The sequence below is a fragment of the Kogia breviceps genome, chromosome 13, assembly GCF_026419965.1.
Source record: "Kogia breviceps isolate mKogBre1 chromosome 13, mKogBre1 haplotype 1, whole genome shotgun sequence".
In the NCBI taxonomy this organism is placed as follows: Eukaryota; Metazoa; Chordata; class Mammalia; order Artiodactyla; family Physeteridae; genus Kogia; species Kogia breviceps.
Genome location: NC_081322.1, coordinates 28,472,475 through 28,494,484, shown reverse-complemented (window position 1 = coordinate 28,494,484; position 22,010 = coordinate 28,472,475).

The following is a 22,010-nucleotide window of genomic DNA, read 5'->3' as shown; positions in this document are numbered from 1 at the left end:
CCAAAACTGAACCAAGATAAAATTGATACCAGTCTTATAATCATTTAAAGAAATTGAATTTCTAATTAAACTGTTCAGAAATAAACAGTTTCTGTTTATTTAGAACTAAATCTCTAGCACCACAAGTCTTCACTGTTGAATTTTACTACACATTTAAAGAAGAATTAACACCAACTGTACACAATCTTCTCCAGAAAATAGAAGACAAAGGAACACTTTCTTTTCCATTACGTAAGAAAAGAAAAAAGAAGGAGAACAGACCAAAATCTCTCATTCTCCCCTGAACTTAGATCCCAAGATTCTTATCAAAATATTAACAAATCAAGTCCAGCAAAGAATAAAAAGAATTCTACACCATGAAGAATTCTAATGATTCTACAGTGGGATTTTTTCATGTACACTAATCAGGTTCACCATTTGAGAATTAATCAATGTAATCCATCATATCAACAGGCTGAAGTAGATAAAGCATATAGTTATATTAATTGATTGATACAGAAGAGCACTGGATAAAATTCAACATTTAATCATGACAAAAACTCTCAACAAACTAGGAATATAAAGAAACCTTGTCAACTTGATAAAAATCATCTATAAAACACCTATAGCTAACATTATACTTAATAATGAAAGATAATACTTTCTCCCTAGGATCAGCTTAGGGAATGCCAGCTCTCACCACACTGATTCAAAACAATATGACACTGTATTAAGTCAAGAAAAAAGAGGTAAAAAAGGATACAGTTTGGAAAGGAAGAGATAAAACTGTCCCTATTTTCAGATGACATGGTTGTCTATGTATTAATAGAAAATCCCAAGGAATCTATTAAAATACAAAAACTTCCTAGAACAGACTTTGAGCTCACCAAGGTTTCAGGATACAAGTTCAATATGTAAAAACAATTCTCATTTCTACATACTAAAAATGAACTGTAGAAATCAAATTAAGTACAATATCACTTTTATCCAAAATAAAATAAAATACATAAAACTTAAAGAAAACTTGTACAGGGTGTGTATCCAGAAAATTAAAATATGCTAAGATAAGAAATTAAAGACCTAAGTAAATGGGGAGACATACTTGTGTTCATGGAACGAAAGACTCAACATAGTAAAGGTGTCAATTTTCCCCAAATTTATCTATAGAGTTAATGCAATTCTTACCAAGATTTCTGCATGATTTTTTGTAGACACAGATAAGCTTATTATAAGAAAACACAGAAGCCACAGAAAGGCTAAAAAATCTTCACCAAAAAAATAATTTGGAGGATATCACTCTACCTATTGTTTAGCCCTACTATACAACTATGATAATCAAGAGCAGCGGTCCCTAACATTTTTGGCACCAGCAACCAGTTTCATGGAAGACAGTTTTTCCACGGACTGGGGGTGATGGTTCAGGCAGTAATGTGAGTGATGGGGAGTGGCAGATGAAGTTTCCTGGGGGTTGGGTACCCCTGATCAAGAGTATGGAATTAGAAGAGGAATAGACACATTGATCAGATGGACAAAACAAAGAACCCAGAAATAGATCCTCACACATATATTCAAATGATTTTGACAAATGTTCAAAGGCAATTATTGAAGGAAAGATAGCCTTTTCAGCAAATAGTGCTGGAGTAACTGGGCATTTATAGACAAAAATATGAGCCTTAAAGTAATGCATATTATATATACAAAAATATGTTTATGAATTTAAATATAACACATAATAATATAAAACTTTTGAACACTCCTACACTGTTGGTGGGAATGTAATTTGGTATAGCCACTATGGAGAACAGTATGGAGGTTCCTTAAAAAACTAAAAATAGTTGCCATATGATTCTGAAATCCCACTCCTGGGCATGTATCTGGAGAAAACCATAATTCAAAAAGACACATGCACCCCAGTGTTCACTGCAGCACTATTTACAATAGCCAAGACATGGAAGCAACCTAAATGTTCATTGACACATGAATGGATAAAGAAGATGTGGTATATATACATGCACACACACAATGGAATATTACTCAGCCATAGAAAACAATGCACTAATGCCATTTAAAGCAGCATGGATGGACCTAGAGATTATCATACTAAATGAAGTGAGCCAGAGAGAGAAAGACAAATATTATATGATATCACTTATATGTGGAATCTAAAAAAAAAAGAAAGATACAAATGAACTTATTTCCAAAACAGAAAGAGAGAATCACAGACATAGAAAGCAAACTTATGGTTACCAAAGGGGGAATGGGGGTAGGAGGAGGGATAAATTAGGAGGCTGGGAATAATGTACACATACTGCTATATATAAGATAGAAAACTGACAGGACCTACTGTATCACATAGGGACCTACTCTATCACACTATACTCAATATTTTGTAGTAACCTATAAGGGAAGAGAATCTGAAGTAGACTATATATATATATATATATATATATAACTGAATTACTGTGCTGTACACCTGAAACTAAGATGATATTATAAATCAACTATACTTCAATAAAAAAGTTATAAAACTTTTAGAAAAAGCATAAGATAAAATATTTGGAATCTAGGGCTAGAGAAAGAGTTCTTAAATTTGATAGCAAAATGATGATACTTAGAAGGATAAATGGATAAACCAAACCTCATTAAAATTTAAAACTTTTGCTCATCAAAAGACCCTGTTAAGAAGATGAAAAGACAACCAATTAGACTGGGAGAAAATTTTTGGAAACTGCATATCAGACAAAGGACTCATATGTAGGATATATAATGAACTCTCAGAATTCAACAGTAAAAAACAAAAAGCCAATCCAAACCCCCAAAATCAATCCAATTTGAAAATGGGCAAAAGACATAAACATACATTTCACTGAAGAAGTCATACAGATGTCAAATAAGAACATAAAAATAAAATTTAAAAAATATATCAACATCATTAACCATCATGTAAATACCAATTTAAACCATAATATTACTACATCAGAATGGTTAAAATAAAAAATAGTGAAGACATCAAATGCTGGCAATGATGTAATGTTACTGGATTAACTCATATATTGCTGGTGGCGATGTAAAATGTCACACCCACTCTAGAACAGTCTGGCAGTTTCTCATAAACTATCATTGGGGGCTTCCCTGGTGGCGCAGTGGTTGAGAGTCCGCCTGCCAATGCAGGGGACGCGGGTTCAGGACGCGGGTTCATATCCCGGTCCGAGAGGATCCCACGTGCCGCGGAGCGGCTTGGCCCGTGAGCCATGGCCGCTGGGCCTGTGCGTCCGGAGCCTGTGCTCCGCAACGGGAGAGGCCACAACAGTGAGAGGCCCGCGTACCACACACACACAAAAAACTATCACTGGGCTTTTATCTCAGAGAAACAAGATATTTATGTTCACACAAAATCTATGCATACATGTTCATAGCAGATTTATTCATAAACAGCCAGAAACTGAAATTAACCCAGATGTCCATCAAATGTGTAAATGGTTAAAAAAACTATGGCAATCCATATTTTGTAAGACTACTCTGTAGTATAAAGGAATGGACTATTGGTACTGAATAAATCTCCAGGGAATTGCACTGAGTGAAAAAAAAATAATCTAGAAGTGTACACACAGTATGGTTTATTTTATAAAATATTCTTGCTACAACAAAATTATGGAAAAGGAGAACAGATTATTGGTGGTCAGGGTTCAGGAACAGGAAATGTGGAGGAGTAGCAGTGTGGCTATAAAACGGCAACAGAAGGGATCCCTATGATGATCAAATGTCCTGATTCTTGAATGCATAAATGTCAATATCCTGGTTGTACAAAATTTATATTGTATTGCAAGACATTACCACTGGAGGAAACTGAGTAAGGTATACAAGAGCTACCACTGTATTATTTCTTACAAGTGCATGTGGATCTATAAAAAATCTCTCAAAATAAACCTTTAGAAAAAGAACCCATGAGAGGCATAAGTCAATAATTATTTTCCTTGAGGAAAACAAATTCAGAGTGAGATTACTTTTCTTAAGTAGTGCAGCTGATCTATATTAGCATTGGGACTAACACGTAGGCTTTCTTAGATATGGTCCAGCATTCTTTTCTCTCAATCAGTCCATGCCAACACTGATTCCTTGTAAGGCAAGGCCTAAAATTAAGGGCCAATATATGTGCTGACTAGACAAATAGGGGAAACCAGGAGAGCCACAGATGGCTTAGCCACAAGTTGTCTGTCTCATCCTTATCCTGCAGATAAGGTCCTCTCAACAAGAAACCTACTTCTCAAACTGAAGAGAAGCAAGTGCAGACCAGTTTTGGTTCCTTGCCAGCCTGCAGAAACATTCAAACAAACCAATAACAACCACCAATAGGAACTAGGGGACACCTAATCCTCGATACTACAGTGCCTGCCTTCCACAGACCTAGTTGTACAACCCTTTCTAAAGTGCAACTCTGGGGTGGCCCTGTGAGGCCCTATATGCCTCTCCCCACCTTCCTGCACTAGTTATAAAGTAAGGAGAGCAAATTATTATGATGAGATTGAATCACATTCATGGGCTTCCTAAAGAGTTTTGTTGTAATGGAATCATGTAAATAGGTGGAAAAGGTTTTAAGAATTAAGTTCATGATAGCCTTCACATGTCTGAGTCCTCTAGAAGATTTATACTATTGGAATTCAAATAAAAACATATTATCATTAATTTATGAAACACAGAAAGATAGCTCTGGATAATTCCTGCTTGGGGGGTGGGGGGACCGCTTAAAAAAAATCTAAAGTAACATAAAGAATATAATTTTGAGGTTGTACCCTGGACCATAAGTATTTTTACAAAGAGGGTAATATTACAAAGATAAGTAGTTAGTAGTAGGCCTTGATTTACAATTTACAATAGTCTCTCAATAAAAATGTTTTTCTGTTATGCAGTTTTTCTTTATATCATCTGGCTTATAACTTAGAACATGACCAAATATTAATGTCTTAAGGAAAGTATTAATCCATTTTTCATTTAAAAATTAGATGATTGGTATGCAAACTGAGTGGGAGTGCCTCAGAAAATATATAGTATAAATGCTGTAAACTAACTCATAGTGATAGCTGTGTTAAAGTCATATGGTGTGTAGGTTTTCCAAATAATACTGAGTCTAATTCAATAGATTAAAACATTTAAGGTAGTTATGACCTATACTTTGCTTAGTTGACCAACTCACTTAAATGATAAGTGTTTCTCAAGTTTAGGTTGATTAGAGTGAAATTCTGTGGACCCCTGAGGTCTTCACCAGAAGTATCAAGGATGTTTACTTGTTTATATTTCTGGCCAGCAAATAAGTTTTATAGTTTAATGGCTACATGGTCATTTGCATGACAATTTGGAATGATTATATATGGAATTATATTCCCAAGCACCCCAATTCTGATATATTTGTGCTGGGAAAAATAAATTAGAGGAAAACAATAAAAAGGAAGTAAGAAAAATGTTCTTACTTGATATATTGTTGGCAATTGTTAAGTGTCCAGGAATTATGCCTTAAAATTGCCTAGCAAATGGACCAATATACCTATCACATTAGCACAAAGAATAAAAAGAAATAACATAAAATTCCAATCATAATTCAACACAAGAATCTTTATAAATGACTAAATGTCAATTTGGCATCTTCTGTTCTTGACTCTGATTGTCCTTTAAAGTAACAATCCTTATTGCAAAATGAAAATTTTGGCACTAAACTTGGCTAAATTTTAAAGTATTTTATATTTAAATTTACATAAACCATAATCTTAAACTTCCATGTGAGTTGAAAACAAAAATTTTGATGAAGTAACTCATAAATTCATGGGATTAACAACTAAAGTTTAATTGTGTTTTGCAGGTTTTTCAAAACGTGATTACCCAGGTAGCAGAGTTAATTCAAAAGATCATATCCTCCAATATCTGCTTGTGCCTTTGCATGGCAATAGGATTTTTAGCTGGTTGATAGTGTCCCAGAATAAATACCACATTCTCCAGCCTTTTTCTCAGGCAGCAGTGGCACCAGACTAAGGAATCTTCTGACAATCTTCTTTACAAAAGAACTCTTGAGAGCCCTTTGCCCCTTTTTTACCCTGCCCTCCATCCTGCTGATTAGAATGTGGATGAAGTTACCGAAACTCCATCTTGAACCTTAAAGATGGAAGGCATACCCTAAGAATAATTTAGCACAAAATCAGGGGTAGCCTAGACTCCACATGACAGCTGACACTCAAAGACTCTCTATATCTGAGTTATACAAAAGGAAGAAGTGAATTTCTATTTTGTTTTCATTGCTACTTTTGAGAACTCTTTTGCTCATAATTAAATTTAGTCCTAACTAGTTCAAAGTATACCTAGAAAATCCTATTGCTGTGGGGCAGAATTGGGGTAGGATGTTGTAGGTTTAAAATCTACATAACATAGACAAATTTAACCCTGATGGAAAGTTATATTTTTCATAATATATTAATTTAAAATATTTTAAAATCTTCTTATTCACAGTATCTATCTCTATACGTTTAACAATTTCGTATTTATCATGACATTTTAACAAAAACATTGGCAGCAAAAAAAAATACAACTCAGTTCTTTAAAAAAGTTTCTTTTCCTCTAATTAACATATTATATATAGTTGACATATTATATTTCATGGATAAAATTATAAATACTCCTTAATTATAAGTATAAATATTACATATAGCTGACCACAGTCTCAAAATCTTCTCAATCTCTCTTAATATGTAAAAGATATTGTGATATGCACACTTAAAAATGAAAATTCATTTTCTCAACTTTAATCAGTCTGCAGTTATATATTCTTTCTATTTAGGTTGTTGTATAATGTTATTTTGAGTTGGATAAATAGTGTTTATACTCCATTCCACTTAAAGATGATAACTAGGCCCTTGGTGATATTATTTGCTTGTAAAAGGAATTTAATCTTAGATTGATGGAATATAAATTTTAAGTATATAATTCTGCCTTTGTAACTTGTATTTGTTTTGGTGTAATATATTCATTCTATCATTTACATTGCTTTTATAATTCTCTATGCTAGTTATCAAAGAGAAAGATTTGTCTTGAGTTGATCAGTGTGCTTATGACTGTTAATATGTTTTTTCTTATGGCTTTTTCTCAATTTATGAATATTCTATCTAAACAATACTTTATTCAGTGTTCTTATAACAAGTATTAAAAATAGCTTTACTAGTATAGTAATAGAATCAAATTTTGTTTTATTCCTACTCAATCCTACCTTGACCCTCCATTAGGCAATGGCCTATAGTTAATCCCTAAATACTTTATAAATTATTATCAATTTTTTCAGATTGTTTACAATAAGAAGTCATAGTGTACATAACTAAATAGATGAGTAAGATTTGTTTTAATAATATAATGCCCACACAATGTCCACAGTACCCTGTAAACATACTCAATAGTTTCCCAAAACTTTTAGTTTAAAATTAATAAAGTATAAGACTGAATGGTAGTTCAAGTACATCATCTTTGCAGAAAAGCACAATATATTGGAAAAATATCTACGTGGCTTTGAGATTGAAACTGATTTAATTTTCCAAATTCATGGATTCTAGGAAAGTTATGCATGAAAACGTTTCCCCCCTATCTTTTAATTATGTTTTTCATTATAAGCAAACTTATATGTACTTAATGTTAAAAATATTCAGTTAGAGTTCTGTAAGTTCTTCACACTCCCCTCACCTATTGCTGATTTCCAAAAATAACTACTTCCAACTGATTTAGCTATTTTTCTTAATTTTCCTTCATTTCTCTAAATAACAGTGTGTGCTTCTATGTGTTGATTGTTCAGTGAGAGGCATCATCTATTCACCTTACACAATGAAAGCTCACAGCCACCACCCAAAGTATTTACATTCACAAAATCCTACACATTGGTACCATTATTTAGAGTTTTTTTATTAAATTGATACTCAGATAAGAAGAGTCTTCAACAATGCTATAAAGTTTGTGATTATTTTTGCTTTCTTGCACAATATTTTGTTTGCTTTGTTGTAAATAATTGTCTTGTAATTTTTTTTCCCTTAGTTTTCTATGTACTTATCACTAATTCAACACCAAACTCTTAGCTGACTTTGTAAATCTCCCCTCTATATGTTCCCAATGTCAAGTATCCTACCAATTTTACTTTCTTGAGGAAATCTCTGTTAGACCTGTTCCCATCTGAACCCTTTTTATCTGGTGAACAACTGTCATCCTGGAATCTCCTTGCACCACTTTACTAAGCAGGCACACCATTAACATTTTACAGGCACAAGGCAAGAGAACAAACAGAGACACATTGGTCTATATCTCACCCCCTCGCTCTTCCAAGCCTGGTTCCAGGGAACAGACCCAATGAAGAAGCCAAGAAACCATCCACACCCTGGGTCTCAGTGAAACACCATTTTAGGCAGGGGATTTCTTGCAGTATCCTACCTAGAGCATATTGGTTCTATGGGAAGATGCTGTGTGTTTCAGATTCAGTATTTTAGAACTTTGTTGAAGTCTACCTTCATCTGTGTCAGGTGTCCCAGAGTTAGAGATTTATTTTTTCTTCTCCAGTTTTCTTCTGGGATGAGAGAAGACCAGTCATCTATTTCTCAGAGTGAAAGAGGAGACCTAAGGTTCTGCTTCTTAAACACACATTTATTCAGTACTATTTTAGACTTATCTTAAATCTTATTGTCAGAGATACTAGGTATCAACTATTCCATAGCCTTTAAGGGGTTTACAGTATACATATCTCTGAGTCTTGCATTTACACAATTGTCTTGGAAAAATAATGTAGCATTAGTAATTTTACCTTACACCACTTTCTCCCTGCTCCAACCATGGTGAATTTCTCCCAGTTCCTTAAACAGTGTTACAAAATTTTCCTTCAGCTTTCACATATGCATTTCTCTCTGCTTAGAGCTCTTTATCCACATATCATCCCTTCATTTACATACACTCAGTGATCCTTCCAAGGTTAAATATCACTTTCTTAGGTAAATCATCCCTAGGCCACCAGATCAATTAGGCCCTCTTATTCTGTCTTCCATTACCTCCATGACTCCTCTTTGGCAGCACTTGGCATACTTGTCATTTTGTACTTAATGATCTATAATGATTTTTTTATTGTTTCTCCTCCCCATAGACCATGTTACTATAAACTCAAGAACTGTGTTTGTTTTTTCAGACACAATCTTTCTAAATCTTAGCTCAGTGTTTGTATCAGTTTCTTGTAGCTGCTGTCACAAATTGTCACAGACTGGGTTGCTTGAAATGAGAGAAATCTATTCTCTCAGTTTTGGAGGTTAGAAGTCCAAAATCCAGTAGGGGCATCTCTCTTTGCCTTTTCTAGTTTCTGGTGGCTACACCAGCTTGGGTTTATGAATGCATCACTTCAATTTCGGCATCTATGGTCCTGTTGCCTCCTCATCTTCTGTCCCTCTATCTAACTTATATAGGAATACTAGTCATTGGATTTAAGACACACCAGGATAATCCATGATGATCTCTTCATCTTTGGATCCATAACTTCATTACATCTGCAAAGATTCTTTTTCTAAATAAGGTAACGTTCACAGGTTCCAAGGATCAGGACATGGACATACTTTTGGGGGGAATGCCACTCAACTCACTACAGTGCTTAATCTTAAATGTGTGGTACTGCATATTTGTGACAGTCCAAGTTTTTTCAAAGTGTCAATAATTTTTTTTTTCTTTTTTTATTTTGCTGTGTTGGGTCTTCATTGCTGTGTGCAGGCTTTCTCTAGTTGCAGTGAGTGGAGGTTACTCTTCATTGCAGGACGTGGGCTTCTCATTGCAGTGGCTTCTCTTGTTGTGGATCACAGGCTCTTAGGTGTGCGGGCTTCAGTAGTTGCAGCACGTGGGCTCAATAGTTGTGGCTTGTGGGCTCTAGAGCGCAGGCTCAGTAGGTATGGCGCACGGGCTTAGTTGCTCCAGAGTATATGGGATCTTCCCTGACTAGGGATAGAACAGGTGTCCCCTGCATTGGTAGGTAGATTCTTAATGACTGCACCATCAGGAAGTCCCTCAATAAACGTTTAGTTGTACTATATTTTTATTTTGAAAAATATTAAGGATAAAGATAAGAGTCACCTTCAGTTGTTTGTGACTTGGGTTTCTTGACAGAATAGCTCACAACATGACAGCAAGTTTCCTTTAGAACAAGAAACAGTGCAAGAGAGTGCCCAACAGATGTGGAAGTACATCAAATGAAAGCCAATCTACATATTCTATAATTACGCTACAAAGAAAAAATTTGATGATGTAATTATAGCACTTGGTAGTAAATATCAAGGACTTTAATGCAATATATTGTCAGAAAATTTTGGAGACAATTTAACTGATGGAGTAATGTGATGATGGGGACCGATGATGTGGATACACATAGCATGTGTATCAAGGCTAAAATGAACAGCAATGATAAAAATAAATTTCTTGAGAATGAAAGTTCTTCAGAGTCACTGTGATTCAACATCCCTTACTTAACTAATTAAAATTCATAAATAGAGTTTGGTATTCTGACCAGGACTGAGCAACTAATCCAACATTTTAAATTTAAATTAAGAAATTTACAAATCTTTGAAGCAACACTATATGGTAAGTTCTGTTTTTTCCACATGTAGATTGGTAAATTACAAAATTAATTTGAGTTATTACAATATTTGATGAACAAATGCTAGCTTCCTACTATAGGTAGGGTGAAGGTTAGTTTTGGGTATCAACTTGACTAGGCTGTAGCACCCAGTTATCTAATCAGACGTTAAGCTAGTATTGCTATAAAGGTATTTTATGGATGTGATTAACATCTACAGTAACTTGACTTTAAGTAAGGGGAACTACCCTCAATAATGTGGGTGGGCCTCTTCAAATCAGCTGAAGGCCTAAGAGCAAAATCTGAGGTTTTCTGAAGAAGAAATTATGCCTCAAGACCACAGCAGTAACTCTTACCTGAGTTTTTGGCCTGCCATCCTGTTCAACAGATTCTGGACATGCCAGCCCCCATAATCTTGTGAGCCAATTCCTTAAAATAAAATAAATCTATATCTATACAAATATAGCTATAGCTATACAGATAGACCATATATATCAATACAGTTCTACCTATATTTATATCTATCTATATCTACACACTTCCTATTCTGTTTCTCTATATTTTTTTTAAAACATTGGTTTTTATCTGTGGTGATTATGAAAAAAAAATGTTAGAGATATTTGCCAGGAGCCTACAATAAGACAGTAATCACAGGACAGTTAAATTTGAACTTCTGATAAAAGTGAAAAGTCAAAGAAAATCATTAGCAAATTCTTGGTGAGATGGTGCCAAACTCAAGCTCTGGAATCAGACAGTCTCTGTCCAAATTCAGGTCCTGCCAATTTTAGGGGCTCTTGGGCAAGATACTGACTTCTCAGATTTCCAGTTTCCCATTTGCATAATGACATTATTAATGATTCCTACCTCATGGAGTGTTGCAAAGATTTAATGAGGTCCTGGATAGAAAATGTTAGCACAATGTCTTAACTGTAGATAAATTTAGTGGTAATCATTATTTCTCAGTTTTAGAATAGGGAATTATGCCAATTGTAGGCACAAAGAGAAATAAAAGGATAAAAAGCTGCTTAAAAATATCTAATGATACCTTAAGGAGAAAATATATGCCAGAAATTTGCATAAAACTCTTCTATTTCTAATTGATAAAGACATATTAATAGGAGAGGGAAAAAACTCTTCTGAAATAATAAAAAAAAAAATTCCTTAAATGAGAAAAACTTCAAAATCCAAATGGTCTGGCAAGTCAAGTGCAAAATAGAACTGGATTTAATGAATATATTTAATGAATTTAAGAAGTACTCTATAAAGAACTCTGAAGGTAATGATAAAAGACAAAGAGTCAAATAAAATATCAGAGGAACATTTGCTTTCAGCTTATTTTGTATTACAAGTATGTGTTTCTTGAGGCACATAACAAACTTGCCAATAAAATAACATAAAGCTATGGTTTTCTCTTTAACAGCATTCATTCACTATTCTGACACAGTTAGCTATTATTTTCAGCAGTCATTGGGAACATACCATGAGCATAAGTAGAGCACAGGCAGTCAAGAGTACAAGGGTAGGTGTGGGTGATGGTCTGGGCTTGTATGGAATAAAAATGTATTCCCTGAGAGTAAATTCCCCATAATTGCATAGCTCCCTGTAAGAGAACCCTGGGGGAAGAAGAGATAAAAGCATTGCTCCTGACCTTGCTACCCATTTCCCACAAACATCACATGAGGCTACTGTTGCCACAGCCATTGGTGTGGAAATAAAATGAAGTAATATCTAGATTGGTTATGCTAATGGCTTTCTCAGATTATAGTCATCTTCAAGGAATTATGGATTCAGTATTTGAGATTTGCAATTAAGTTCTGCAAAGGATTTTTCATTCATAAGTAATTTGAATGTAAAGTAAATGCTTTCTTTCACTTTTCTTTTAAATCACCTCCATTTATCTGTTCTGCACATAAATTTCTCAGTATAATTGTTTAAATATCTTTGCAAGTCTATTTTTATATATTTATTTTTATAATGAAATATAACAAATTGTTTTATCATTATGGAGTCTTTTTCTATGCTGATTTCTGCTAATAAAAGCAGTCATAGAATGATATGTAAATGAATTTAAAATCAAACCTTAGTGTTTTTCTTTGATTTATTTTTTGTTTTTTTGTTTGTTTTTAAAGGTTGCTGGTTCCAACCCCCAAAACCCTTCAATTTGGGCAAGATTTACTAAGGAAAAAACAATAGTAACAACAAATAGTAGTTTGACACACACAAAAAGGAATATTATGACAAAGCTGCATGAGTCCATTAGAAAAATAATGTTTCACCTGAGCCTTTACAAAGTGTTGAGAAGATCTTCCATGATGTTGAGAAAACCCTGAATACTGATTTAAAACACTGGAGATAATTTCAACCTGCTCAGGCTTCAGCACCCTTACCAAGTTGCTGCCACTTCCCACTCCACATACTCTCACCACACTTGGTTCCAATGCCTGCCCCATGACAGATGCTACCATGACCTGTTACATATATATTTTTTCCTGTAACATATATATATGTGTGTATATATATATATATATATATATATATATATATATTTGCTCATGTTCCTAACAGCTTTCCTTATTAATCATTTCAAAGCAAAGAAATAACCCAGTATGAGAATTCTAGTCACTTTAAGGACAATCTGAGTGTAGCATAGTGGCTGTCACTTGAATCCCAGCACATTCTCAAATCTTCATCACAGGGAGACAGAGGGCTTTACAGAAAAGCACTAAGCAAAATAAAATAACATTTTACTAAACTAATTTTACTATTTGACTAAACTAATCCTGGAGACAAACAGCACTGTTTGAATCTCCTTCAAAATTGCATTATAAGCAGCAGAGATTTGTTTTCCCATCACACCAAACACACACTTTATCCAAGGCCAGAAGCACCCCAATTTTATCTTTCTTTTCTTTTCTATTGTCAGAGAAAATGGTAGAAATTAATGGCTTCCGGTATAAACTAATTTATGAATACATGTATTTTGAAAAACTATGTAGGGGTCTGTCCTCCCATCATGAAGACAGTCTATATCCTTTAGAATTGCCTTGATTATTTCTCTGCTAATGGATTTGTACTATTCATCTATTGCTGTGACTCTTGCTGTGTAACAAACAAGCCCCAAATTCCAATGGTTTTTAAGAAGTAGCACTTACTTTTCTTTTACACAAGTCTGTGAGTTAGCATGGACAGCTCTGTTTAAGGCAGCAGGTCTATTTCAGAACAGTGCCATGTGTTTCTCATTCTGGGAGAAGCAGTTACAGGAGGCAAGCTTTTATCATGCTGAATGGCAGAAACACAAGTAGACAAGAAAAACCATGCAAGTACACTGAGGCTGCTTCTAATGTTCTTCTGTCTATAGGGGTAAGAATGCATATTTTACTTACATTGTATAATAGCAAAAATGGAGAGTGATGAAAGAATTGTGGAAAAAGAAAACAATGCAATCGATTTCAGGGTTTTTCAAGTTGCACTCAGCTATTATAAGTTGACAAACTGCTAAATCATTCAACAAATAAATGATTTCTTCTAGGTTTACATACAACATAATCTCTTGGTGTAAAAACATTTCCATTTGATAGGAACTTAATGAAACACAAGTATGACAACAGTGACTTTTAATAAAAATAGTATTCTACTTTGATGAAGAACTCTAAATTTTACATGAAGAGTTCTAAACACTTCCTTAAGCTCTCAGTCAATAATATGTAGTATATATTTTTATCTATATAAAAATACACTCAACAAACATTACAGACTAAAGCAGAAAGACTCCTAAAGTTTCAATAATTTCTTTGACATTTTGCTAAAAACAAAAATGTTATAGATGCAGAGTTGTGGGATAGTATGGTATTATTTAGTGATAATATACTTGTTCATCACTTTGAAGAAAGTGGCTCACCAGCTGTGGAATTCTAGGTGTACCAATAATAATCTATTCTGAAACATCCAAACATATCATTCTATAATAAATTGTTAATATATTTATTACAACTGATATGTTTTTTAATATGTTGCAGAACAATTCAAGGCGGAGAAATAAAAGTTAAATCCAAACATTTGAGGAGTGCAAGATGGCCAAGGAATTCAACCTGAGAAGAGCATCAAATTGCATAAGACTAAATATAAAAATACTGGTTAATGAATGGTGAAAAAGGAAAAGAAATATTTGAGGAGTTGCTATTATTATCATTATTAGCATCTAAATCATGTAATCCTCTAGACTTCTCATTCCATAAACATCATCTTTTGTCTTCTAGTACTTTAGTGTTTGTGTGTGTGTGGTTTTTTTGGGGGGCTGGGTTCCCCCACACCAATAAGCAATTCTCAGATGTCAGTAGGGTGTCAAAGAACTCAACTCAGTTCTGATACCTATTTACAAGGAGATAACATGAGATTGCACAGGTTATGGTTGCAGTCCTAGAAGACTGTCTCCCTCTCACTTTCACACACCAGTGGGAAGTCCAGGTTGTTATCTGTACTCCTGATTGCCCTGTAGTCCGGCTATAAATCAAAGGTTTCCACAATCCCCTCCTTACATTTAATTAATTTGCTAGAGCAGTTCACAGAACTCAGGAAACTAGATTACTAATTTATAGTAAAAGTATTAGAGCAGGCAGATAGCTAGATATGAGCAGAGTAAGGGGGGCAAGGAGCAGGTGGCAAGAAAACATACATCTTGTAAACAATAGGTGTCCTTGGGAAGACAAAGCAAGGTGGGAAAAGGCAGGAATATCTGGAATGTAACCTTTTGCTCATTATGCCCTCATTACAATTAAATTAGCCTTGCAGACAGGAAGTACCCATCATGCACCAATGTCATGACATTTTCAATCAAGACCAAATAAGGACAAAAATTCCTCTTCCCCTTGGGAAGGTGGAGCTGGGATGAAAATCAGGAAATATCACCCAAAGCCCCTCCCTTCTCAATGAATAGCCTACCCATTCATTTCTACACTCCATATAACCAGGTTACTAAAGAATCTCAGGACAGCTACTCACTTAAGTCTGCCCACTCTCCCCTTAAGAGTGTACTATCACTTAATAAATCCTCACTTTGCTTTCTTGACCTCCATGTCTCCTCTCTGAATTCTTTCTGTGATAGGCAAGAACCTATTCTCCAGTAACAAAAGGATACAACTCAGGAACTGCCAGATGAAGAGATGCATATAGCAAGGTATACAGGTAGGGGAGCAGAGCTTCCATGTCCTTTCTAGGTGCACCATTCTCTCCAAATATCCATGTGTTTACCAACCTGAAAGCTCTCTGATCTCTGTCATATAGGGGGTTTATGTAGGCTTTATTACATAGGCATGATTGATTAAATCATTTGTTCCTTGTGTTTGAGCTCAATCTCCAGCCACCCTCCCCTCTCCAGAGGTCAGGGGGTGGGATTGAAAGTTTCAGCCTTCTAATCACAAGATTTTGTTCTCCTGGCAACCAGCCCCCATCCTTAGGTGGGACCAAAAGTTACCTCATTAACATAACAAAAATACCTTGGTTACTCTTGTCACTTAGGAAATTATAAACTCTGTGTCAAAACTGGGGATAAAGACCAAATATGTATTTCTTATTATAAGTTACATCACACATCTGATATCTATTTATGCTTGTACTTTATCATTAATTCCTTATCATTGAATTAAAAGATACATGCTTATCTTAGAAATTTTTATCCTAATTTCCTGGAAATGAGTTGTAGATCTGGGATGGTTAAAAAACTGCAGAAATAATACAAATAGAGAAGGTAATTTGGAAATTAACTTACTCCATACAACAGGGTCCAACAAGAAAGAGAGTTTACAGATATTTAAAATGAAGGGATTTTAAGTGTGAAATACCATTTGTATTTTATGGCAAGACAAGAAAAATTTAAACATAAAAGATTCTTCTCTGTCCTTTGGCTTCCTCTCCCTAAACTGTGCATTGTGTACCTGCATTATGCATCAACCAAACCTTCCCCATCTCAAAAAACTTATATAACTGTGCCTCTACTTCTAATGGGCAGGACAGTTCTCAGAGCTTTCTGAGATCCTCGTTCTGGGTTATAATCTTCAAATTTGACTTGAATAAAATTTTCCATTTCTTTCTTAGATTGCCTGATTAATTTTTCATTGATGTAAGGAAGGGATGACTTATAGGTGTGTGATGGGCAGCAAAAAAGGAGCAAACATGTAAGGTGAGGCAACTAGAAGCTAGTTAGAGCAACAAGCCTTCCCGGCTGTTAGGAATGAAGGAGCAAAGGGAAGAAACAGTGCCGCTAGTGTCCAGTGAGAACTGAGAGCCTATGGGAGTGATCAGCCATGTGAGATGTGGTCCTGCAAGAAGCACACTGCTAAAAGAAATAGAAGGCAGAGAAGAAACCTTCTGACCTGTCTTATATCCCAATCTCCAAACTTCTGGTTTTTCCCATTGGTTAAACCTAACTAAAAGCCAGCTAGCAAGAAAGCCCTGGTGTTGCAGTGGACAGACCTCAAACTCTCAGGGCACAAATCAGGATGGAGAAGGATGAGGAATGGATCTGGAGAAGGGAAAATCCAGCATATACCTTCCTGTGCAAAAGTGATCACTGGAGTAGAGAGATAATAATGACTAAGGTCAGTGGTGACAATACAGAGAGCATACAGCCCTGCAAACCGAATTGACAGTGACCAGCCTGCAAGAGCAAGGTGTAAAGCAATGAAAGTGCCACTATTGATTCTCTATCAAGAAAACGTACGTGACATCCTAGGGCACTATCAGAGGAAAGGAAAGCAAGTTGTGGTAATTCAACTGAGAGGACTCATTTACAAAGAATAAATCTGCCACCAAGGGGGTGAAACCTGGGGAAAATAACATAATAATCTTAAAAAATATAAATTAAACCTACCTTAATTAATGAAAGATGCTGTAGTTGAATATACAGTCTACTGAAAAAAAATGCACAACCTGAAAGTTAAGAATTATGTTTTATTTGGAGGACTTTCTGAAGACATACGCTTGGAAGAGAAGCCCTTCAGCCCTTCTGAGGTAGTGTTCCAAAAAGGTAAAGGAGAAACAGGATATATAGGAGTTTTTGCAACAAAAACCAGGTAGCTGCAACATCAAAACATTACTGTTAATTAAAGAAAAGAATTTTGTAGTTTTCCATATACAGGAAGATATAAGAGTCTGCGCTCATTGAAATCACTCCTTTGGCATGCACCCTAACTCTCTAGGGCCACTATCCTGCTCTTCTCCATCCTGATCTCCTCAGGGTGCACAGTTGGGGGCGGCTGCAGTGACTGATGGCTTGATGGCCGCAAGATTCTTTGTTTACTGATATGGCAATAACCCACAATACTGATATTTTTAAAGGCTCACAAAATGTTTTTCTAAAAGCAAAGAATTCCTTAGTGCCTTTTAATCTTATCTAATATCTCTTGTATCACTATATGTTAAGTGTTTTTATCATAAGCATTTTCCAAAGCTTTTATGAAGAATTCATTTTGTATATGAATACCAAATATACATTTCTTTGCTTTAGTTTAAACATATAATATTATGGAATTTTGTATAACAATTTATACACTACAGATTTTATTTTCATATTTATAGCAGAGTGTATAGTTTTGAGTCATTTTTCATCTTGTTGAGGAATTTGAGATTGGGCTTCCTTTTTTGTCTTCTGGAACTTTGCAGCATTAGAGAAAAATAATATGAACTTAAAAATATTCTGAATTATTCTTTACCCTGGAGTTGTATTTATTAACACACATTCCTTTTTAAATGTGATGATCTTTTTGTTAAATTGATGAAGGTAAAAATTATCACCAATTTCATTTTCTCTTGAATTTGAAACAGTATTCTGAGTTGAGAAGAAGCAGTGGAATTTTTTTTCTTTTTCCAAAAGTTTTGTTTAATAGTAGCTTGAAATCCCTTAAGCTTTTATATTATCTAATTGTCCTGAAGGCCAAGTCTTGCCCACTGTCTGTCTCTGTAACTAAAGTTTCATTGGAACATAACACATTTACTCATTTATATGTTATTCATGGTGTTGGGCTGCATCTCTAAGACCAGTAAGGCCTGTACTTGTCCAGCTTCAAGACAGAAAAAAGATTTCTAAGTCAGCAACAGAGCTATCAATGATTTAATGGATAGGGAGAGTTTACATGTCTGAAGCAAGGTCCTGGAGCAATGCTGCACCATGTGCAGTGGATGACAGGGGTCTTTGCTTCTAGGGGAAAGGGGAGATAGTGGTTATACAGGGAATTGATGTCAGGTCGGCTCATCGGTTACCAGGGAAACTAGCAGAGGGGCACACCCCTCACAGCCCCTTTGATACAAAATATCACTAGCTGGGGCCTGGGGCAAGGCTATAGGAAGGTCAGCCATGTGAGTAGGGTATAGGTAAAGCAAACACTGGTTGAGAAAGTGATGTATGGATAGCAAGAGAACAGCCACCCTGAGTGGCCTGGCAATACACATGGCTTAGAGAAAAACAGCAGAATTAAGTTGTTGCAACAGAGAGCTTACGGCCCACAAAGAAATTTTGTCCACCCTTAGCATGTAGTGATATCCTCCACTGATATTAAGAAAGCAATGCAAATGAAGCAACTGACAAAGGATTCATCTCCAAAATATACAAACAGCCCATGCAGCTCAATATCAAAAAAACAAACAACCCAATCCAAAAATGGGCAGAAGACCTTAACAAACATTTCTCCAAAGAAGATATACAGATGGCCAAGAGGCACACAAAAAGATGCTCAACATCACTAATCATTAGAGAAATACAAATCAAAACTACAATGAGGTATCACCCTTTGCCAGTCAGAATGGCCATCATCAAAAAATCTACAAAAAATAAATGCTGGAGAGGGTGTGGAGAAAAGGGAACCCTCTCGCACTGTTGGTGGGAATGTAAATGGATACAGACACTATGGAGAACAGTATGGAGGTTCCTTAAAAAACTAAAAACAGAACTACCATATGACCCAGCAATCCCACTACTGGGCATATACCCTGAGAAAACCATAATTCGAAAAGACACATGTACCCCAATGTTCATTGCAGCACTATTTACAATAGCCAGGACAGGGAACCAACCTGTCCATTGACAGATGCCCAACGATAGATGAATGGATAAAAGAGATGAGGTGTATATATATATATATATATATATACACCTCATCTCTTTTATATATATATATATATATATATATATATATACACATATATATATACATATACACACACACACACTGGTATATATATACACACTGGAATATTACTCAGTCATAAAAAGGAGTGAAATTGGGTCATTTGTAGAGATGTGGATGGACTTAGAGTCTGTCATACAGAGTGAAGTAAGGCAGAAAAAGAAAAACAAACATTGTATATTAACGCATATATGTGGAATCTAGATAAATGGTACAGATGTTCATATTTGCAGGACAGGAATAGAGACGCAGATGTAGAGAACTAGCCTGTGGACACGGGGGTGAAGAGGGGAGTGGGATGAATTGGGACATTTAGATTGACATGTATACACTGCCACGTGTAAAATATATAGCTAGTTGGAACCTGCTGTATAACACAGGGCGCTCAGCTTGGTGCTCTGTGATGACCTAGATGGATAGGGTGTGGGGTAGGAGGGAGGGGATATATGTATACATATAGTTGATTCACTTCATTGTACAGCAGAAACTAACACAACATTGTAAAGCAACTATACTCCAATAAAAAAAAAAAAGAAAAAAAGCAATATATTTTTGCCTGGCATACTTCTGATGTAGCAATAATGACATGTAATTCTAAAGTAGTTACTTGGTTGCAATTTTTCCACTGACAGATGGAATTTATTACACAAAAGCCTTTTGGGAAAATAAAATCCTTCTTATAAAACTATATTAGGTCAGCACAAATAGGCACTCTATGAATTTTTATTCCACTGAATGCAATTAACTACACATTGAAGAGCTGCTCTATAAATATATTTTTAGTATGAATGACATATTAAATCAATTAATTAATGTAGCTATAAAATCTGCCTTCATCCAATAAAGTCCCTTCATATTAGGCCCATATTTTTGGAGAATAATATACATTTAGCATTCTACTTCATAAAAGTCTCTAATTCTATGATTTAATATTAATAGGTTTAAATATCTCTATAAAAATGTATAACCAATAATTCCTGAGGTATCACAAAGACCATGTTACCAGTCAGGCTGTTTCAGGCAAAGATTGAGAATCACACCTATGTTGTAGCTTCCCTTTTCTAGCAATATTTTAGAAATTATTGAACTCACTAAACCAAATAAAGAAATATATAAACAAATTTCTGAAGATAAAAATAAGTACTGATTATCTACCAGAAACCATAACCTTTGAAAGCAGGCAAGCAGACAGGATAGGATTCATGAAGAAAACCATAAGCAGAAAAGATTACTTGAGAGGGTGACGTAACTCTAAGTGTGATGCATGGAGGTGGGGGTCTGAAAGGCAGGAGTGTGCCAAGAGGTCACTATCTAGGTCACTAGGGATGGAGGTCCCTGAGCAAGAGCCTTCATCTACGAACATGCTTCATACACTTGGGACAGGTGGCAACAACAGTGGTGTTTTTCTCTTCATTGCTAGTGGCAACAAGATGGTACCAGGTGGACTAGGAGGAACTGTGGCTTTCACATTCATAATGCTGGTTAGGGAAACACTCCACCCAGCAAGACTGGATGTCCTTCAGTTGGTCTCTGCTTATGCAAGCAACCATTCTAACTTCTGAAGCAAGTCCTGTCCAATCCAACATTTACATTCAAACTGTGCAAACAGATTTAGCAAAGTCTAACAAGTAAACAAGCACAAACATTATACACTCATACACACACAGTGGCTATATACATGTGTGAATATATATGTATATAGATAATATAAAAGTATATATATTTATATAAATAATTGAGGGGAACGTACCACACAAAGGAAAGATGTGACAATAAATAAACAGAAATAACTTATAACAAGAGTAGTAGTGATAACTGACCAAAAAAAAGAGGAATATAGGGGCAATATATTTAATACCATCAGGGAGATGCATTAAGGTACAGAATGCATACAAGGAATGAAACTGAGCAGGACGCTGCAGGGCCCTCCTGGGTGCAAAAGCCTTTCCATGTCCCTCCTTTCTTTTAAGGGCTTCAGCCTCCTAGGCCTTCCCTGAATTGCAAAGGGCAGACTCATACAGTTAGTGATTAGAACAACAGAGTTACAGGACTCCTAGTTCTTTCTGAAGGGATGTACATAACAATCTGCTACACATCTCTGAGTTCTTCTACAGGAACTAAGGCCCCCACCCAGGTGGAGGATGGTAACCACAAGCTGAGCACAAGCACATCGACCCCAGGCTGTTTGGAATCAGAAGTCTGGTGACTGAGACTCCTGGAACACCACCCTGTTACCTCACCAT